At 44.3% G+C, this 19,853-nt stretch overlaps 1 protein-coding gene across 4 annotated transcripts in view; it reads right to left on the bottom strand.

Moving 5' to 3' along the window:
* Positions 1–16,285, bottom strand: part of ERG (ETS transcription factor ERG) — a 148,162-nt gene extending 131,877 nt beyond the window's left edge. For 2 of the 4 annotated variants that reach the window (XM_082779291.1, XM_082779294.1), the window contains exon 1: positions 15,278–15,627. The gene's annotated coding sequence lies outside the window, so the exon portion shown is untranslated. Of the gene's footprint in view, positions 1–15,277; positions 15,631–16,259 lie in introns of those variants that run through there. The other 2 variants (XM_082779292.1, XM_082779295.1) reach the window with 2 other exon arrangements.
* Positions 16,286–19,853: the final 3,568 nt, after the last annotated feature.

The raw sequence follows: 19,853 nt of genomic DNA, 5'->3' as shown, positions 1-19,853 counted from the left end.
AGTGCAATGCACAGGTGCTTACCCCTTGTTCACATGACAAAACCACTTTTTGTGGCAGCCTTATTTATTGTTTGTCCTCGGCACAGCTTATGAAGAAAAATATCAATCTAGGGGTGTTTAAAGGCATAATAAAATCGGAATCTTTAGTGAGGCTGCACATGAAATAAAATTCACAGTGAGAATGTGGTTGGCAGAAGCTTCCCTCAAGAAAATTAGCTCTGCAGCCAAACAGTATGTTTGCATTTGAACAAAAAGGGAAATAATGCATTTATATTCAGATAGCCTGACGTATTTTCAACTTACACAGAAATGTGTTAGATCTATTAATGCAAGAATTTTCTTTTAAATGGGAATTATACAAGAACTAATTTTAAACTATTATTGTTTCAGTGGTGGCAGGTAGGTTAACATTCTTCCCAATCTACATGGTAACAACCTTTTCTCTCACAAAACCTTTTGACAAAAGAATAAATTACAGATGTCTACTTTCCAGCCTTAAAAAAAAAAAAAAAAAAAAAAAAAGTTTGAGCAACTAAGAGGTAGAAAATAGCCAGAGAGAATTATGACCAAATGCCACATATTAAAAAGTTCTCCACATGTGGCACAGAAAAAAGTCAGTTCACTAGTTCACTACAATTGTCTGCTTAACAGGTTGAGCCTCTCTCCAACTGGTAGCAATCAGGCAGGACACTAGAGTGGGCAGGAAATCTAAAATTAGGTTTTACTACCTATAATGGAGGATTTATGGGATAATTTAATTGGCAGTCTTGGGACTGAAACCCAAGGTGGGGAACAAAAACATCTTTCTGGATATACTCTATGAACCCTTCCTGTAGTGGGCTGAAAAATAAAAGCACTGGGGTAATAACCCAGAGATGTAATATCTCTTTTCTAGGGCTATGCAGGAGATGCCTGAACATGCTCAGGTGGGGGTGTGGAGTGGGGGTGTGGTAACTAGAGATAGCAGGAAGTCCTACATTGGCATAAACTGATTTTTCTTCTTTTTCAGGAGAATGTGCCATGAATTGCTCTTTAGTGAAACACTCCAACTGCACAAGGGACAATAATCAGTCCCCATGTAAACAGAAGGGTGTAATTCACTCCAATGCTCTTCTGACATTGTAGAGGATGAGAGCACAGCACAGCACAGTTTATTGACTGCAGCAGATTGAACTCAGCTTTGCATTCACTCACCCCAGGACAGCCATTTCCATCTTCAATATTTGCTGAGCCATTTGCACTTTTGTTGGCACATCTGTGCTTATATAGACCTGAGGTTAAACCTTAATGAAATAAGAAACATTTTCTTGCCCTCTCCCTCCTCACTGGGAGAGCTTTGAAAGGGTTAACATTTAGTTCCCAGCTGGATTAAAGGGTTGTGCAGCTGAGCAGGGGGTAACAGGATCCCTTCTCCATCCCCATGTGGGTTCCACTGATGTCAGCACGTGCTACTGATGCATTTTCCATGGCTTATTACATTTTTTATATGGGCTTCATGCCAGCTTGGGAGGTTTGGTGAGAGGAGCACAGAGATAGTGCCCACTGTCACCCAGCGAGCAGGGATGTGCTCTGCTGACAGGTGATCCCCTGTTACTTTGCCAGGGCTTGTCATATGAATGTGCTAGTCTTGAGACAGCCAATCAGCATGGATCCCCAGCTCCAAAACTGACTGTGAGCAGGGAACTAACCTGCATGGGTTACAACCTGTACTGGGGAGCACCAGAGCTACAGCACCTTGTTAAGCACATATTCTAACTCTTCCTAATGCCACGACCAAATCTTCAAATCTCCTCATAATTTCAGCCCTGCTGAGATTCCTTTTTTTTTTTTTTTTTTTTTTGGCAAACCTAATATTGTTTAAAAATAACAGTCATTCACCTCTACTCCCAACTACCAGAGCCAAGGGCTACCTAACTCAAAGTTTTTCTGTAATGTGATCTCCTCCATTGCAGACCCTTATGAATACACTATGTCATTTGACAACTGCCTTTATCTTTAAAACCCATACACAGTCAAATTCTATTTGACAGTGACAAGTTTTGAAAGGACGATAGGAGAATATACTTACTACTATTACTTCTAATTTATCTCTGGAAATGTCAAAATGAAATGTAAACAATCAAGCCAGTTAAACAGCCATGGGTTATTATTCTTAGAATAGCAATGACATCAAGTTATAAGCTATCGTAGATTTAAAAAAAAAAAAAAAAAAAAAAAAGTATTCACATTTATTTCAGAAAGTGACATGCAGGAATAGGCTGAAAAATTCCAAGGCTGTCTCAAGAATTTCTCTCAGGACATTCCAAACTTGATTGGTATGAAATGAAAAATCACAGAAACAAGGGAAAACTAACAGATTCCAAAAAACAACCTTTGCAAGAGCTCTGCTGATAGCCAGCAAGTCTACACTAAAATTGGTCAGGCCATTTGGAAACCAGCCCATTGAAAAGGCTACGACACCTCCAGAAAATATGTCTAAGTAGATCTAAGTATGGCAATTTCAAGTGTAGGCTGAATTTTTTTACTATTTTCCCCTCTCCCATTTTCTGAACACTAACATCAATCATCCTTCATTGCTTACTTTTTATATTGCTTCCCTAATCCCTTTTCTACTAAAGTGAATGAGAAAAATCCCACAGCCATCAACAGGAACAACCTTCTGCAGTTATTAAGCCATTCATGCTCCTTCAGGAAGAGGACCACCAGATAGATTTACACAGACTTACAAGTCATTATCTTAACTAGGATGCTGTTGATAGTTCAAGTCAAATTTCTTATGATAATGAAAAATTCCTTTTCAGTAGGTTAGTTAATTGACTATATATTTGAAATATTATTCCTTCCATATACTTTTTTTCCCCCTTGGCTTATTTTTTCCACCATTGGGGCTAATACGATCACATTGCAGTAAAGAATAAATCTTTTGTGTGTGTGTGTTTTAATATGGCCTCTTTGTTGCCTAAACTAAAAATACATGAGAAGTTTATAGATCTTGTCAGATTCAGGGTGTGGTGCATTACACTCTCCTTCATGCAAGTGCAGTCTACATCTGTAAGTTGCCTTTTCATGGAAATACTATTCAGACAGTATTTCCATAAAAATTCACCTTGGCACAGTTCTGTTTCTCTTGTCATTTGCCCAACTGTGTTCCTTCTTTAATTGGTTCTTGTTTTCAATGAGGCACAACAGTCATTTTAATGAGGGGAGCAGGGAGAAATTTCCTTTTTTACATAAGAGCAAATATCATGGTCAATATAATACATGTATGGCTGCATGAAGCATCACTAAAAACTCGTGTAATTGTAGTCACAGTCAGAGACAGCCTGAGACGACACTTCCACCTCCAGCTTCCCTTGCTGAAGACAAGGCTATAACACAGCGCGTTGAGTTTAAACTCAGCTTTCAGGATAGGAGACACCAGGTCTTCTCCAGGGTTTAATTCAATCCTGGCTGAAACCAGTGCAAATCCTTCCACAAATCTGAGCAGGAAGAGTTAGGACCCAGCCTGGTTTGCCCAGGGAGGAAGAAGGGTCACAGGGGAAGGGGAAGAGGCCACTCTCAAAGGAGCAAGCAGATGGACCAGGTGGACATATTCACTGAGGCTTTAGGAGAGCCAAAAACTTTTGTTTCCCTCACTGGATCACTGAAGTCTGCCCGAGATTCAATCTTTCAGAAAATAAAACTGCTTCTCTTGCAGAAGGCAATACTGGGGACAATGCAGAAAGGATCACAGGCTGTCCTCATGAACTTGCCCAGCCCTGCACCATCAGCAGGGGAAGGAGAAACAGATGGATGTGCTCGCCCAGGTGAGGGTCCCAGAGGTGTGCTGGAAGACCTGCACTGTCCCTGGTGGGAGAATGAGCTGGGAGCACCCACTGCAGCACCCAGGCAAGGAAACACAGGGCCAGGGCTCCCAGCATCACACCAGGGTGAGCCAAAATGCTGTCCCTGCAACCTGCATCCACCCAGCCCTGCATCACTGCACTCTGGTGTGTTCAAAGGGCATTTTGACCATGCTTACCAAACACAAATACTAAATTATTATTTTAAATGATGGGTTTCATGTTCTCCAAAGCATTTGCCCTGCACTGAGGCTGAAAATGGACAGCCTGTGGTCTCTTTTATGAAATTGTTTTTATCCTTTTGGAACCAAAGTGGTAAACCACTAATGGCATGAGCATTTTTCTCATTATCAGTTACAATGTTAATGATTCTTATTTAAGCAAGCAGTATTTTCAAACTGTTTAGGTTTGCATGTTCAGTTATTAGACCTCAGGCTGTTTATTGTGCCTTCCCTTAAGAAAGTTCTTTCATGATGTTAAATGGAAGAGGCACTTTCGAAACCATGCAGTAATTTACATCAGCAAACACCTTCAGGAACTTGTTGCTACAGTGTCTTAGGGCTGGCTCGTTTTCCAACTCCTTTGCCCAAAAGTTCAGTGCACTCCAGCACCCAGGTCTGATTGTAAATAGCTAAATAATTAAAACTGTGGTCTATCAGTTGAAGCAAGGACAGACTATAGCCCCAGTGCTAGTAATGAGCTCTGCTTTGCTGTCTTGTGCAAATTACTCAACCTGCTCTTAGAAAACACTAACTGAAACAAAGGGATTCAAATTTGTTTGTCCTAACCCTCAGGCCACAACATGGTGTTAAGTCATCTCTCCACCTCCAGCAGCCCACAGTCACCCAGACATAGACCAGAACAGGCCATAGAGTGTTTTTTGTTTGTTTGTTTGTTTGTTTATGCTGGGACCATAAGGGACTTTTGTTCATTGCCCTTTTTCCTCAAGCCCCATCCCAATGCTATTGCTGAGAAAGATGGAGACACCGTTGCACCTAACGAATGGCACTCAAGGAGAAGTGTCCAAGGTTGAAATGGAAATGGGCAAATTAGGAGGAGTAGAAAACAAACCATAAAGACTCTGGCACCAGAAAATCAAAGCACATTCGTAAAACAACAGCCCAACATTTTGAAAAGTATGGAGCATGTATTATAAAGTGGTTGCCAAAGGGTTGCTGTCATCTCCAGGAAAAGCAAGCATGCCACAGATATTTCCTGCACACACTGATCCAGGGGGAACAGTAAAAGTTGGCTATTGCACAGAGCTACTCTAAATGTTCTCACTTTCATAATACACACAAGTGTTTTCTCCCTGCACCCATTTTTGTTCAAACTCATTGGTGGGCAGCATACCTAACTCAGCTTTTGTTTAAGTTCTTATGTTCTTCCAAGGTAATTGGCCCTATGGGACTTTAATCTAAATGGAGTGTATCTTTGTAGGGACCTCATAGAGGTATTTCTAAAGTTTAATGGTCTCCTGAATTACTACTTTCCTCCCACTGTGAAGGAAATGGGCTTGCCGCCGTCCATTTCCCTGTAGCATTCATTACCACTAGCAACATTGTTGTAGAGGCAGCATCCCTTAGCCCATCCCGTGCTTCAGAAACACCAGAAAGAAGAGGCAAAGCATTCATCCATTTTAATGGAGGAAGACTTGCTCCACACTGATTTGATCAAGCAAAGGGTCCCTCCCCTCTTGTGCCATTACTGAAGGTCCACACGTCTAGGCTCACACCGGGGGGCTAAGGCAATTATATCTCAGCACAACCCACTGACACAGGGCAGCTTGCTGGCACAGGCACATACCTGCCAGTGGTGAGAGAATCTGTCTATGTGGGGCTATTTCTGCCTTTCTCATGCAATCATTTCTCAGACCACTTTCTAATGTCTTCCAGACCACCAGCAGCCCGCAGACCATATGTTGAGTAACACCGCCATAGACTAACTGGTTAATGAGTTACTCTCACAGCCTGCAGTAAGGCTCCCCTTAGGAGCTGGTAGACATTGCATTGCCTGCCAGCAGGCATAGTTGAGAACCGGCTCTCAACGGCTGTCAATACCTAATTTAAAATGCTTGTAATTATAACAGTACAACGGTAACATTATGTTTACCTAAAAGCCAAGTTCTTCATTCCTCCAGGCAAATTACAGCCAGGCACATACACACAAAAAGATGGGGGTGAATTTTAATAACTTTAGGTTTGAAGCAGCAAAAAAACTCTCAGGTGTGGCATAGCTAACCCTAGCGCATCACCAGCTGAACCACACTGCAGTAACCTTGTGTTCAAAACAGAGGGATCCTGGGCACTGAGGTGCTGCTTCTTCCCTGTGTGAGTTCATCTTTTAAAACTGTTACCGTGATTCTGAGAGCCAGCGTGCTGGCTGCCTGATCATGGAAAAATTCTAACCAGTACCAGCTCCAGTCAAAAATTATGGTTTAAAGTTTCCCCATGGTAACTTCAGCTCCATACCAGACAATGTGAGCAGGGCTGAGAAGAGACGTCTTCATGTCTACCGTATCAGACTAGCGACAGTCTTGCATGTCCCAAGCCTGTGGTGGTTTTCCTCCCTCTTCTTGCCTGCTGACATGATCTGTCTCACTAAGAAAAGGTGCATGAAAGGTGATGCGCTTTGGCTGTAAATGTCATCATATCCAAAACACCTTTCAAATTTAGAACAAAAAAAAAAAATAGGATTCCCCTGTGATAGGAAGCTACCGGGTCCTGTGAGGAATTAAATTAGGAGACCTTGACAGCAAATCTTCCCTGAATCCTTGCTGCCAAGAGACTGGAAGGAGGCCAGAGACTGAGCAGGAGGTAAGCAGGTGTATGACCCAAGTCTCCTCATACAGGAAAGATGAATCCACGCAGAGAAAGTGAAAATGCTCTGAGTTCATTCAAGGGAAATTCTACCAATAGGAAAAGCAGTGCCTGTTTCCTGTGCTAAAGGCAAGGTTGAGATTTCATCCACTGAACAACAATTCAGAATTTTCAAACTCTTTCATGGGTTATTCTGGAATGGAGGAGGAGGAGGCATGTGTGGGTTGGTGTGTTTTTTGTTTGTGTGTTTGTTTTTTCCGTGTAAAATCAACTGAAAATGGTAAATATGTTAAACATGTTTTGTTTTGTTTTGTTTTGTTTTTTTCCCCCCTTCAAGAGAGTAACTGGTCCAAAGGAGAACAACAGGACTGACAAACTTGCAGATGCAGTGAATACACTACTCATGCTCAGTTTTGTTGGACCAGCCGGGCTATGAGACAGGAGTTTAAAAATTCAGCATTACCTACTTAGCTGTGAGTGACTTTTTGTGAAGTCCTTTGCCTCACTAATCCTTCCCCTGACTACCCACTGAATGGAGGAACAATAAATACGGAGGAACAATAAATACAGAGGAGTCAATGTCCACTACAGCCTGCCTGGGCAGGTCCACAGCTGACACAGAAGAGCCAAGCTCAATTAACTTCACCGTGAGCCTGCTGGCACGAGGATATTATCATCATCCCACATGCACATCAACAGTACCTCTTCAGGATCCTGGTTGCCAGTGATGATTTGTTTCCTTGCAGGTCCATAAACACTGACGGCTTACGTCAATGTGGTTTCAGGCTCATTTTTAGCTCAGACCACTCGCTTTGCATGGTCCAAGAGGAACCCAGAGTCGATGGTCAAAAGGATTCTCACTGTGCTCTGCACAAGTTTACTGATCAGAAGTGTACTTCTGCAGAGGAGCGAGGATGCCAGAAATCAGGGCAGAAAGCTCGCCAGAATTCATCCAACCGTTCAGACAGGAACTGGGAATCACACTTTTCCACTACAAATGTTTAAACTATCCAAACCCAAATCCCCTCCCCATGAAATCCAAATGCTTTCTTTCTATTTTCCCTGGTGTTAAACATATGTTACATATGCATTACAAAACTTGCACACAATTTGTCCGGTTTTGAAGCGAGGACTGAAGTGCAGCAAACACACATTTCTGCTTTCCAAGAGAAGTGCCAGAGAAAGTACTCTATTTTTGTAAGAGTTTAAAGGGCATGGTCAGAGAAGTGACTATGTAAAAATGGCACCTTTTCATCCAGCAGATCTGTTCCCAGTGAGCATTCTGACTCATGTCTGCTTACTTTGGTGACCAAAATAGATTTTTACTACTTCTCACTCCTCTTTAGCCCTGCAGAACCAACACAGCAAGTGAGGAGTTATATAAATCCTACACTGGACCAAAACCCACAGGGACTTGTGAACTGCGCATGAGGTGCAGGAGCTAGGGCGGGATGTGCGTCTGAGGGCAGCTGCAGGGACAGAACCACAGTCCATCATTTTCCCTGTCCCATGCCACACACGGCCCATCATAGGGGGTGTTGATAACCAAAGGAGAGGGGAGAGGAGAACTCCCCTTCCCTCTGTCCCCACACCCGGCAACAAATCTGACCCTGCAGCATCTCTGCTCTGCGCTCCTGCAGCCAAGGCCAAAGGTGGACTCTGGGAGATTTCAGCTTTGTACCCCCGGTGTATCACCTGTATGGCTCTATCACCTTTCCTTCCCTTGTCTTCATGAGCATAATGGACACTTAATAGAAAGACAACAGGGTTTATTCGTTCCTAACTTACTGTAATTATAAAAAAATACAGTTAATGTTTTCATTTTTTATATTTTTTCTATTGGAGTTAAAAGAGATAGCCATGCAGAAAGCACAAAAGGTCTTTCCAGTGCTATTTCTAATGCTTCTATCATTGGTGATAAAACTGGACAGTAAAAAGTGTGTGACAGTAAAAATGAAACTATTATGTACTGGGTCAACTTTAAAATGAAAATAATAAATAGCAATAAGATTAATTCCCAGTCAGACTGTAAAACATTCATTTGGTCTCTCTGCTGTACTTTTATTTATGCTTTTCATTCTGTCTCCCTAAGATCAGCTGCTGGGGCCTGGCTCGGTCCCCAGATGCAGAACTCATAGCAGTTAACTGCAGACAGCTGATGGCCAAGACACCTAGTCCTGTGACCAGCAGTCCCATCTCCATTGATGGACAGAGGCTGCCTTCCCAGGGACTTTCCCAGATGGTCATGATTGTCTCAGGTTGGCAAGACTGGCCAGGAAGGGAGCTGACACAATTACTGTTCACTAGTTGCTAGGTTTTTAGATGGCTACAGCTAGGTGAGGTGAATCCTGTACTTGCAAAGAAGTTTCTTCTGGTTCACTACAGCACATCTGACTTCTCTGCATAGAAGGTGGAAGAACCCAAATTTCAGATTTCTCTGCACTCTTCATTTCAAGAGCATGATGAATTGCTTTGCTGACATGAAACCTTGGTTGTGCCTACTAAGAGGTGCTCTTTGTGGTTTCAGGATGTTGACATACATATTGGTGACAGATGATTTGGCTTGTCCTGATCGCTAGAGATACAGAGCATGTTACAGACTGTTTGCTATAAATTCATAAAAATACCAGAGAACTTATAAACACAGCAAAGCAATGAAAAGTACTGATCCGAGTTCCCAGTTTCACATTCTAAGCAAATATAAAGAAACTAGGGAAAAGGCACAAAATGCCTACCAGTCTTCATTTGATTTCAAATTCTTTTTTTTTTTTTCTTCTTCTTCAAACCTGCTTTTAATGCCACAGGCACAGACCTGTGTCTAAAACTCTGTAAACCTTTGAAGAGTCAACTACAGTCAGAAGGGTCCTGCTTCACAAGGGTCCTGCAAATCAGCTTCTTTTTCAAGCAACATTTGCAGTTTAGTCTCAGCACAAGTTGTTATGCAATGTATTAATGTTACTTTTGTAGTTATACTATAAATCTTTTCTGTATAATTTGTGAACTCTATAGAGAACAGTCCATTTTATAAACAGAACTTTAAAACACCAGGTTTAAAATTTATTACAGAGTTCATTCAGAACTGACAAAGACTTCTTAGAAAACTGAATTTTGCTTCAGACTTCCCTTCTGTATAGCTACTAAGCTTTTTTCTTTTTAAAGATCTTTTAATTGTTTTAATTACACAGAAAATAAAAATATAATCAATGATAAAAATGTGATTTGTCTAAAGTACATTTACTTCAATTGCCATGTTTGTTTGGTTTTTATGCTGTCATTACATAACAGCAATTTGCAAGGATACTTTGTGCAGCTCAGTAAATCTGTATTATTTTTACACATGCACTCAAATATACTAACAGAAATCACATGCTAACTGCATACAGTACAACTATTAAATGTCAAAAAATGTATGTGACTTCTTGGAAAAGTGTGCTTCCAACAAATCAGATCAAATATACTGCATACATCCGTGCTTAGTAAGCTGAAAACTAAGTAATAAACTCAATGCAAAGTCAGAATGCATTATGAGAAGCTCAAACTAGTAAAGCTACATGACTTACAAATTAGAAGAAATCAATTAGATTTTGAAAAATATTTTGCTGAATATTGCAAGCTGCTTGCTAGTCCTAGCCCACCACTCTCAGCAGTAGAAAAATTAAAAAGAAACATTCTGATGCATATTTACTAGCAGCCCAGTGATAGCAAAAAATAGACCCTTGCAGGCTACTTGTAGCAGCCAGTGGAAATACAAGAAGCTTGCTCAGCAGGCAGTGTATTTGGGATGAGGGGAGGTTAACTGAGAAGAGGATCTTCTCCTGACCCTCTTGCACCTGCACAGCCTTAATTCAGGGCTGCTGCTACCACCCAGCTGCATCCCAGCTAGCAGCCCATGTGCTGCAGGGACAGCCCTGACCTCCTCACTGGAGATGAAGGTGTGTGTGTTAACCACCGACAGCATTCCCTGATTTGGTAGTGATGCACCCCAAGACCTTTGTGTTGCCCTATCCAGTCTGGCTCCGAGAGTTGCTCTCAGGTAGTGTCTGGCTCTTCAGCCAGGGCAAAGTCCAATAGTCCTGTTCCTGTTTCTTTGTGAGGTGAAAAAAAAACAAGTCTGTTTCATTACAGACCTCCTGCAGAAACTCGAAAACTTGGGTGTCTAAACTATGCTGATTGAAACCACATTTGAGCTCGTATTTGCTTAACTTGCCCGATGCAGTACTGCAAGTCTACTGGTGCTGATCGTTTCCTACAAGCCAACCCTTTTTTTAAGTCAGCAGCTAATTAGGTATGTGTAGTTCAAAGCCACAGACTACCTGACAAATTCAGAAGACCTGAAACGCAACAGAAGTCAAGATTCATTTGCATGAGCAACGTTTTGAAAGGGGCAGCTGCTTTTCAATGCTCTACCAATATTACACAGCATCTGAGCAAACAGGCTGTCTGCGGGCTTCTCTCTGCTGGAAGGATCAGCAGCAGCACAGCATTGCCTAGCAGATAGTAAGAAGGCTCAAAACAATGCTACTGTCAAGACATTTTAATAAGCACCTGGATATCGTATCACTTAGCATGAGCATTAGAACAAATCAAAACAAAAGATCTCAATTCAACAGCAAGCCCTGGCTTTCCAACCCGTTGTTCACGAAAGCAAGCTCCCAGACACAAGTGGTCACACGGAGTTCAGCTGAACAGCTTGTGTGGCTGCAAGCTGAGGCCCTTCCTCTCGAACCCCTGTCTATCAAAGTGTGTTGTATCTCCAGCTAAAATGAAAACATATGTTTATTGTTTTCTCTTTGGGCAGACAAATTAATATTTATATGATGCTTTATCAAACAAAAAATAACTATCTATTTTGTTCCTGGAATAAGTTTTTCTCATTGGAATGAAGTTGTGCCAAGGAGGGATTTCATCTGATGCAAGCAGCATGCAAGAACAATCCACTTTCTATGAGAGCTTTCCAAATTAAAAAGCGGTGTTTCAGAATGTGCCACAGAAAAGGTAAGCTCATGAAAATGAACGCTACACCACAGTCTCATATGCAGTCAAAGAAAAAGTGCCACCGAGGTTAATAGGAGATACGCTTACAACAGAAGTGCGGGAAGCAGACTGTGCAAATGGCATGTTTTCTCTAGATCAAATATCATTTTAGCTCTTAAACAACATAAAAACGTCTCACTGCATACATTTTGGTTTTTGTACATACACCGATTAACAAGTACACGCATTATGTCTACAGCATAACAAACTCTTTGCATTTCATTGTGAAATTGCTCTTTCTCATATTCAATCAAGCCCTCCAGATTATACACATACCACTACATATAAATAGAAGAGGTTAAAATGGAGTTTAAATATAACAGATATGTCCGCAACTCCATATTTAGATATACCCTTTAATTTTTTTTTCTTTTGCCTACTTTTTACTGACATTTAAATTTAGCTAAGTAATTTAAGACTGCCAGTTTTCTACCTACACTAGTTAACAACACTGTGAAGGAAATATATTAGATCTTCTCTGTTTACTTCATTACATTCGAAATGCCAAAGTAACACACATTCTTGTGGCTCAAGTCTTCAGCTCGGGTGAAGGATAAAGTGATGCTCAACTTTACAGGGAAACTTGCTTGACTAAAAGTGCATGACCAGAGCCACACTGGGAAATCAAAAATACTCTAGTGGCTATGAAAGTGGCCTGTTGTGGGCACAATGAAAACCAGTGTGGTATTATTGCACACAAGGTAATTCTTGCAACCCAAGGCAAACATCATTGCAATACAGACTGAAAATATCTTATGAACAAAAACTTTTTTTTTTTCTCTTTTTAACAAAAGCATTTAAAATAAACTGTGTGGGAAAAGTGCATAAACTAATCCCTGGCCTACCTTCGCTGTGCAACAGGACAACACAGTATGCAGCACTGGATGTTCAAGCCCAAGCCTGCACCAGAGCCCATAGCTGGTATAGATCAGGCCCAAAGGGCCTTCTCTGACCATGCCCCCATGTCAGCAACTACCACCTAGAGTTCAGGCCAGAGACTTTTACAAAACTGCTTGCATGATTAACAGAAATACTGTTGACCTTACAGCTGTCTTTTCCCCCAGAAGTAACATATTCACTTAAAAGAAAATGACAAGGTTCATGATAATGAAAAAAAAGAAAGGAGAGGAAAGAAGGAGAGAAAGGGAGAAAGGGAAAAGAAAAGAAGAAAGGGAGAAAGGTAAAAGGGAGAAAGCCAATAGGTATTTCAAGGGAAGTGGTTCACTTCTGCTCAAGCATTTTAAATGATTTTGCTGTTACCTGCTAATAACTCAAGTGTTTAGTAATGCAGAGGCAAGGAAAGGAAGGAAATGTAACATAACTTCAGAGCTACCAGATGCCAATAGCACTGCAAAAGCTTTTCATGTGTTTTTGAACCTCTGTGGAGGACATATAATGAAGAGGAGAAACTGTTGCATATGCGGATTTCAATTAAGCAGTCAAAATGTACTGCTCTGCAGAAGGAAAACCAATGCAATTAGCCTCAAACTTGGCTAGAAAAGCACTGGTGCTCTGTAGAGGGTGCAAGGGGAGAGGATTTGCCTCATCAGTAGCTAGGTATTTTGCTCATGTGATGTTGTTCAAACCAACTGGACTACAAACAACCATCAGGGAATTTTGTGTTTGTTTGCACAACTCCATGCATGCACAGAAAATAAACTTCCCCCAGAAGAGCAGGTAGGACAGACACATCCGCATTGCAAAGGCGAAAGTACTGTTTTTTGGGGGGTGTAATCATAAAACGAACACTAGCAACTGTGCTAGCATTCAAACTGCAATTTCAAACAGAAAAGGGCTAGCCTGTTAACATACAAATTATCGTACTTGCAATCAGAGACTGTACTTGTGAATTTGTAACAATCTGTGTTTTAAGCTCATAGCTCATATCACTACAACTGCTCAATGGACTCATATGCCCCAATTGCATTGGCGTCTGACAAAGAGCTCAAACTTAGTTTAAAAAAAAAAAAAAAAAAAGAGAGAAGCCCCATGGTTTGTGCTGTTTATCAACCATTGGAAGAAAAATAATCCTAATAGATGTCTATTAGTATATATCTTTAGGAATCAAATCTACATAAATTATAAGCAAAACAGAGTAACACCTCAGGAGCAAAAAGTCTGACTAATCACATCTAGGACTCATACTGACAGATCATTTATAAAATTCCTGCAACATGTAACTCTATCCATGCTATAGGATTTGTTTAACTTTGGGGACTCAATTGTGGGAGGTGGGGACAGATGCTATTCAAAGCTCTAAATCCTGAAATGTTTTTGGAGGTAGTGATTTTTTTTTCTTGCAATTTTTTTCAAGGAACTGCACAGCATGCTATCCATTGTTTGCCTACATATATGTACGAAAGAAAGTAAGAGCTAACATTACTCTTTCAATACACACTTTTTTTAACGTCCTTTAAAAATAGGTAAGATAATCAATATCAAAATACAGTTGTCCCACATGAGTATGGCTTAGTTTGTTTAGCCTTTGTTTATTTCCATTTAATTAGGAAGTTGTCAAACAATGTCTGAGGACCCTTTTCTTGCATGCTTTCCATATCACTCAGGTGTGTTTGAAATCACACACCTGATGCATATATCCTGATGAAAGGTTACCTTTCATGCCTTATTGAGAAGCTGTCTTTGTCTTCCTCACTTGTTTCAATGAAACCAGGGAAGTGGTTAAAGGGTTAAACTAAAGGAATGTGACATTTCTCCATGTGCAGTTCAGAGACCTATCCTGGTTTTCCTAATAGACTCAAAATTACATGGGTAGAATGTGATTTCCAATGTATTACTTTAGAGCTGAAGCGGAGAGTGTTAATTCGGAGAATGACACTTTGAATACAAATAATTAAAAATAAAAAATAAAATAAAGTGTTTATTTATACTGCGGGTTCTCTGTAAAGGCAGCAATGAATGGAAGTTTATGTTAGCCAGAACTTGCAACTTCAGCTTTTGCAAATAAGATTATGCACACTCCAAAGTCTACAGGAAAGTCATCTGGTCACCAAAATAGAGCTCTGCTTATTGTATGGAAGCGCTTGCTCTAAAAAGTACCACAATCACCTCCACCCTTCATCGGACCAACTCAGGTAACCGAAGGTTCTCCTATATCCAAGAACCAGCCAGCTTTTAGAAAAGACAGTCTAGGTATTAGTTAATTGAATGACGAATTGCCGAAAAAAATTAGAAAGGCACCGACACCGCTATAACAAACCAGGAAAAAAAAAAAAAAAAAGGGAGAAGAAAAAAAAAAAAAAAGTGTGGAGGGGTATTTCAGAGCCTGACGCCCGACGAGACAGCAGGCAAACGCCTTAAAACGAAAGTGTCACCGCTCTAAAATAAAGCCGGCGGGGAAGGGAAGGGCAAGTTTGCGCAACCGGCGCCCGCGGGAGGATGCTCGGCTCCCGCTACCGCCCCGACCCCCGGCCTCGGGGTGCCGCAGCCCCTCGCCCCCCTCCACCCCTCGCTGCCCCCCGTGCCCATCTGCCCCTCTCCCCCCTCATCCCCCGACCCCATTCCCGCCCCGTTGCGGCCCCCCACCGTCGGGGCACGTCCGAGCGGCCGGGGACAAGGACTTACCGGGCCGGGCAGGGGTCAGGGGACGGGCGGGGATGGGGCGGGAGGGGACGGGGCCCGGACGGGGCGGCCGGGGGGTGAAGAGGAGGAGGAGGGGAGGGGGGATGAAGGCAGCGGCCGGCGGCAGCGTGAGCGAGGAGGGAGTGAGCGATCTTGGGGCTGGCGGAGCTGCGGAGAGCAGTGAGTCACTGGAGTCGGGCCGGGCTCAGCCCATAGCGCTGGCCCAGGTCTCGGTGCGCCTCTTGGTTTCTCCAATCGCCGAGCGGGGCAGCCGCTGCTCCCCGCCGCTCCCCGGTTCCCCCGCCGCCGTCGGGGCGGCCCCGAGCTGCCCGCCGGGCACCCGCACCCCCCGGGCTGCGGGAGGAGGCGGCGGGGACCCCCTCTCCCTCCCTCCGCAGCCCCCCGAGCCCTCCCCCAGGCGCCCCCCGCTCCGCACGGGGGGGGGCGGCAGGGGCCGGGCGGAGCTGGAGGTGAGCGGGACCGGCGAGGGGAGGGAACGGGGCGAGAGGGGCTCGGCGCGGCAGCTTGCTCCTCCCGGGGTCGTTTGGAAAGGGTAGAACAAGAGTGCGGGTCGTGGGGGGACCCGACGTGAAGCCCACGCCTGGTCTCTGCCCAGATGGCTCCGGGGTGCAGAGAAATAAAGAGGGAGCGGGGAAATTGAAGGACAAGAGAGTGGTGCGGGTAGCGCCGCAAGCCGGGCTCTGGAGAGGGGATGGATGGAAAGGGGCCGCATCCGGAGCGGGGAGCAGCCTTGGGCCCTGGCAGGGCGCTCACCTGGCACACGCACAGCACACACAGCGCACACTCACGCAACACACGCACCGCACACGCCAACGGGAAGCCCGGCGGCAGGAGGCAGGACCGCGGCGGTGCGCTCCATCCCGTCCCGTCCCATCCCATCCCATCCTTTCCCAACTCTCCCCATCCATCCCGTCCCGTCCAGTCCCGACCCGTCCTGCCCTCCCGCCGCCCCGGGGCTCCTTACCGGGGCGCCGCTCCTGCCGCCGCCGCCGCGCTGCCCCGGCCTCCCCCGGGCACGCCTCGACCCCCGCCGAGCCTCCGGGCATCACCCTCCGCCCGGTCACCCCGGCGCTTCTCAGCCAGCGGTCAGCGCCGAGAGCCGGCGTACAATGCAGAGAACCCGAGTACTCCCTTAATTAAAAAAAAAAAAAAAAAAAAAAGGAAAAAAAAAAAAAGATATAAAAATAAATAAAAAAAAATTAAAAGCGTCTCAGTTTTTAAAGCAGAACTACATAATGTATTAATTGGTTGCTATTAGCATGCAGTTTTATTGAGCATAGCACACAGAAGTCTGATTGTGAGCGAGGAGTGTTTTCAATGAAAGTGGAGTTATTTTAGCTGCAGACATGTTTACATTTCTGTGGTTTAGTCTATAACTTTCTCTTTTTCTTGCTTCAGAATTCTGCTCCATGAAGCAAAGCCCTTAGCTCCCAGACATTCCAAAAAGTCTGCCAAAATAATAGAAAAAAAAAAGGAGAAGAAATAAAAAAACACACACAGAGACCCCCAAGTCTGGGTCAGGCTCAGGGCTGGATATGGGCAGAGTGAGCATACCCCCTCCTCACTCTCTCTCCAGTCGAAAAGCCTTCAGGGCTCCATTTCCTGTTTTTAAGGAAAAAATAAAGCGGGTCTAGGACTGATTTTAGACACTGCCTAGACCAGGGCTGGTGGGTGCCGAGGACCTTTAACTCTCTCGATGCCAAAGGGTACCAGATAGTGCGCCTATTCCAGCAGACCACATGCTCCCCTCCCTCCGAAAACTGCCCTGGGAGCACGGTGGCTTTGGACCATACTGCCTTTGGGTCTAAGGATATGACCCAAAGGTCCTGAGCAACAATCCAGTCCATGTCCAGCTAAGGTAAGAAAAGCAAAGAGCCAAAATGCCCCAAAAGTGGGACCTGCTGGAGCAGCACCCACCTATGGCAATCTCCCGGTGAGCCCGTGTGGTCCCTTCCCTGCAGGTCAGGGTGCAGGGATGGGGAGCATCTCACTTTCCTCCTCACCTGCCCCCGCTACAGACAAATGGCCTCGCTCCTGTGGCCTGAGAGAGTGGGCGTGAAAACATCCCGAGCTCTCAGGCATTAAGTCCACAGCTTAGGAAAATCAAAACGGAGCAGTTTGGTTAAAATTAGGAACATGAGCTGGTGAATGAAGCAAGAAGCTCACAGACACCTCCCCACAAAACTACCAAGTCGAGTTTTCCACTTAGAGGCTTGCTAGGTTATTATATAAATAGAAACAGAGCGATCAGAATAAAGCATCCCTGTAATGAAGGGCTGTGCCTTCAGCCAGTCAGGGAAAAAACACGGAGAGGTGGCAGGACAGAGGATACTGCTGCAGGAGCAGTAAGGACCTGGCTGCTGTGGCCCTGGGGAGGTCTCACACATCCCTGCCCTGAGCGTCCTGCCCTGGAGCAATGCAAAGCCTCCAGTGGGGCCAGAGAGGAAAAAAAACAGAGCCAGGCTTCTCAGCCAGCCATGAAGCCATGCCCCCCCTGCCCCCAACACTTGCCTCTCAAGCTTGTCCCAAGCATTTGTAGGTACCCCCCTCTCTTTACACCTCCCCCCCTCGTTTTTATTTTACATGCCAGATGACTCCTGCATATTTGGATCTTTTGCTTTTGAAGAAGCCAGAAAGCATTATGATTTCCTAATGCTTAAAAAAAGAAAAGAAAAAAAAAAAAAGAAAAAAAAAAAACACCTTTCCCCCCAAGATGTTTTGTATTAATTTAAGTATTGGTTCCTGGTTCATGTCAGGCCCTTTCTCAATGAAATGTCCTGCGTGGGCTGTCACACCTGCTAAATATAATCCTCTCTTTCTTTTGATATTCTGCAAAGGGCCTTTAAAGGTTCACATCCTCCAGTCTGGAGATTTAATTGCTTCATCTCAGATTTTAAAAAGCCTTGTAAATTTCTGAATTTTGTCGATTTCAAAGCAGAGTAGGGGGATGCGATGGGGATGTGAGGGTTGCAAGAGGTGATGCCAAGTGCCCCATGCCACGCTGACACTGCCAAGCCTCGTAAAAGCCCGGAGCCACTGTCCCATCCAGCAGGTCCTGCTCTTTGGGGCAGACAACTTGAGCTGTTTTTATGACTTACCAATGAGTTAAATATGAAAATAGTAGCCTATTTCGCTATGGTAAATGCTCACCAGGGAGGAAATCACAGATTCTGTTTTATAGAAGGTAATGGAGTGAGATTACCCACACTAATGTACTTAATTCTTCAGAGAATGTAAATCTTGCAGTAAGACAGCCCTGAAACAAATTGGTCCCCAAAACAAACCATGGCTGGCAGTGTTTTTGTCTCCATGTTGTGCCAGTGCTACCGGGTTTGTGGTGTGGTGGGGTAATGCTGTGCTCAGCCCCCTGTCTGGGAGCAGAGGGGGTTCCCATATGCCCTGGGGAAACAAGGACAGAGTTCTCCCTCCCCTGGGGACAGGGAAGGCACAGTGGGACAGGAGGCAGAGCTGTCGGTGAGCTGCCAGGTCTGCTGCCACCATGCAGCTCTGCTGCATCCACAGACACCCTTAGCAATACACAGTGACCACAAACAGGCCTGTGAAAGCACATCACCCATCTATTCCATCAATGTGGGTGACACAATGGAGAGGGGCAGTGGCTTTCATCCATCACCTTCAAATGCAGAGTCCCGTGCTGTCACTCTCGTGCTGATGCAAGCAGGCAGCCACCCAAAAAGATATGAGACGGGAATGTGGTTTAGTGGCGGGACTCAGTGGGTCAGGATGATGGTTGGACTTGGTGATCTTGAAGGTCTTTTCCAACCCAGATTGTTCCATGATTATGGTTCTGTGGTGGAGCACCTGTTACACAGCTGCTCTGCCTTGTTGTGGTCAGGGACCAACGTTTAAACCACTGCCCAATAAACCCATCTTCTGCTGATTCTTTACACCCCAACCGTGCATCCAAAAGTCTTCAGTTTAAACCTCTTTGCTACAAGATTACAGCCTAGGAAAGGAGCAGAGGAAGGGGCAGCCACTTGGTAACTGGAGCCTCTCCAGCTGTGCCACCAACCCACAAGGTAACACTGGATGTCCTCCTCTGCCACCAGCCCCAGCTCATATGGCCCAGCAGCTTCCCACTCAGCTGCTTTCTCTGCCATGGCAGCTGGCCCCAAAACTGTCCCCTATGTGGGGACAGGACCTGCCTTGCAGCCTTCTCTCTGCAGCTTTCCCTCACGAGGAAGAAGGAAGCTTCCAGGAGCTTTTTCAGATGAAGACCAGGCCTTGGAGCACTGCTTCTTGTTAAGAAGTCACCCGTGGAAAGGAAAAAGTGTTCATGTCATTCTCCATCTCCTCAAACACAGTTTTCAAAATGCAGGTCTGAAACAAACAATCAAGAAGACCAAATTTTCACATTTGGAAAATGGAAGAAACATAGCCAGCTCTTTTCCTCTATTTCTTTCAAAGCAGTGGACCTATGCAAATGCATTTCTCTCACAACAGCCTATGATAACTCACAGTCCCTTAATGTTAGCACGTGCCTTCTTGCTTGGGACTGGACCACTTCAGTGGTGCACAACTTACTAGGGTGAGCCCC

The sequence above is a fragment of the Aythya marila genome (genome assembly GCF_965140915.1).
Source record: "Aythya marila genome assembly, chromosome: 1".
Taxonomy (NCBI): domain Eukaryota; kingdom Metazoa; phylum Chordata; class Aves; order Anseriformes; family Anatidae; genus Aythya; species Aythya marila.
The sequence above is the reverse complement of the archived record's forward strand: the minus strand, read 5'-3'. Positions and strand labels throughout refer to the sequence as shown.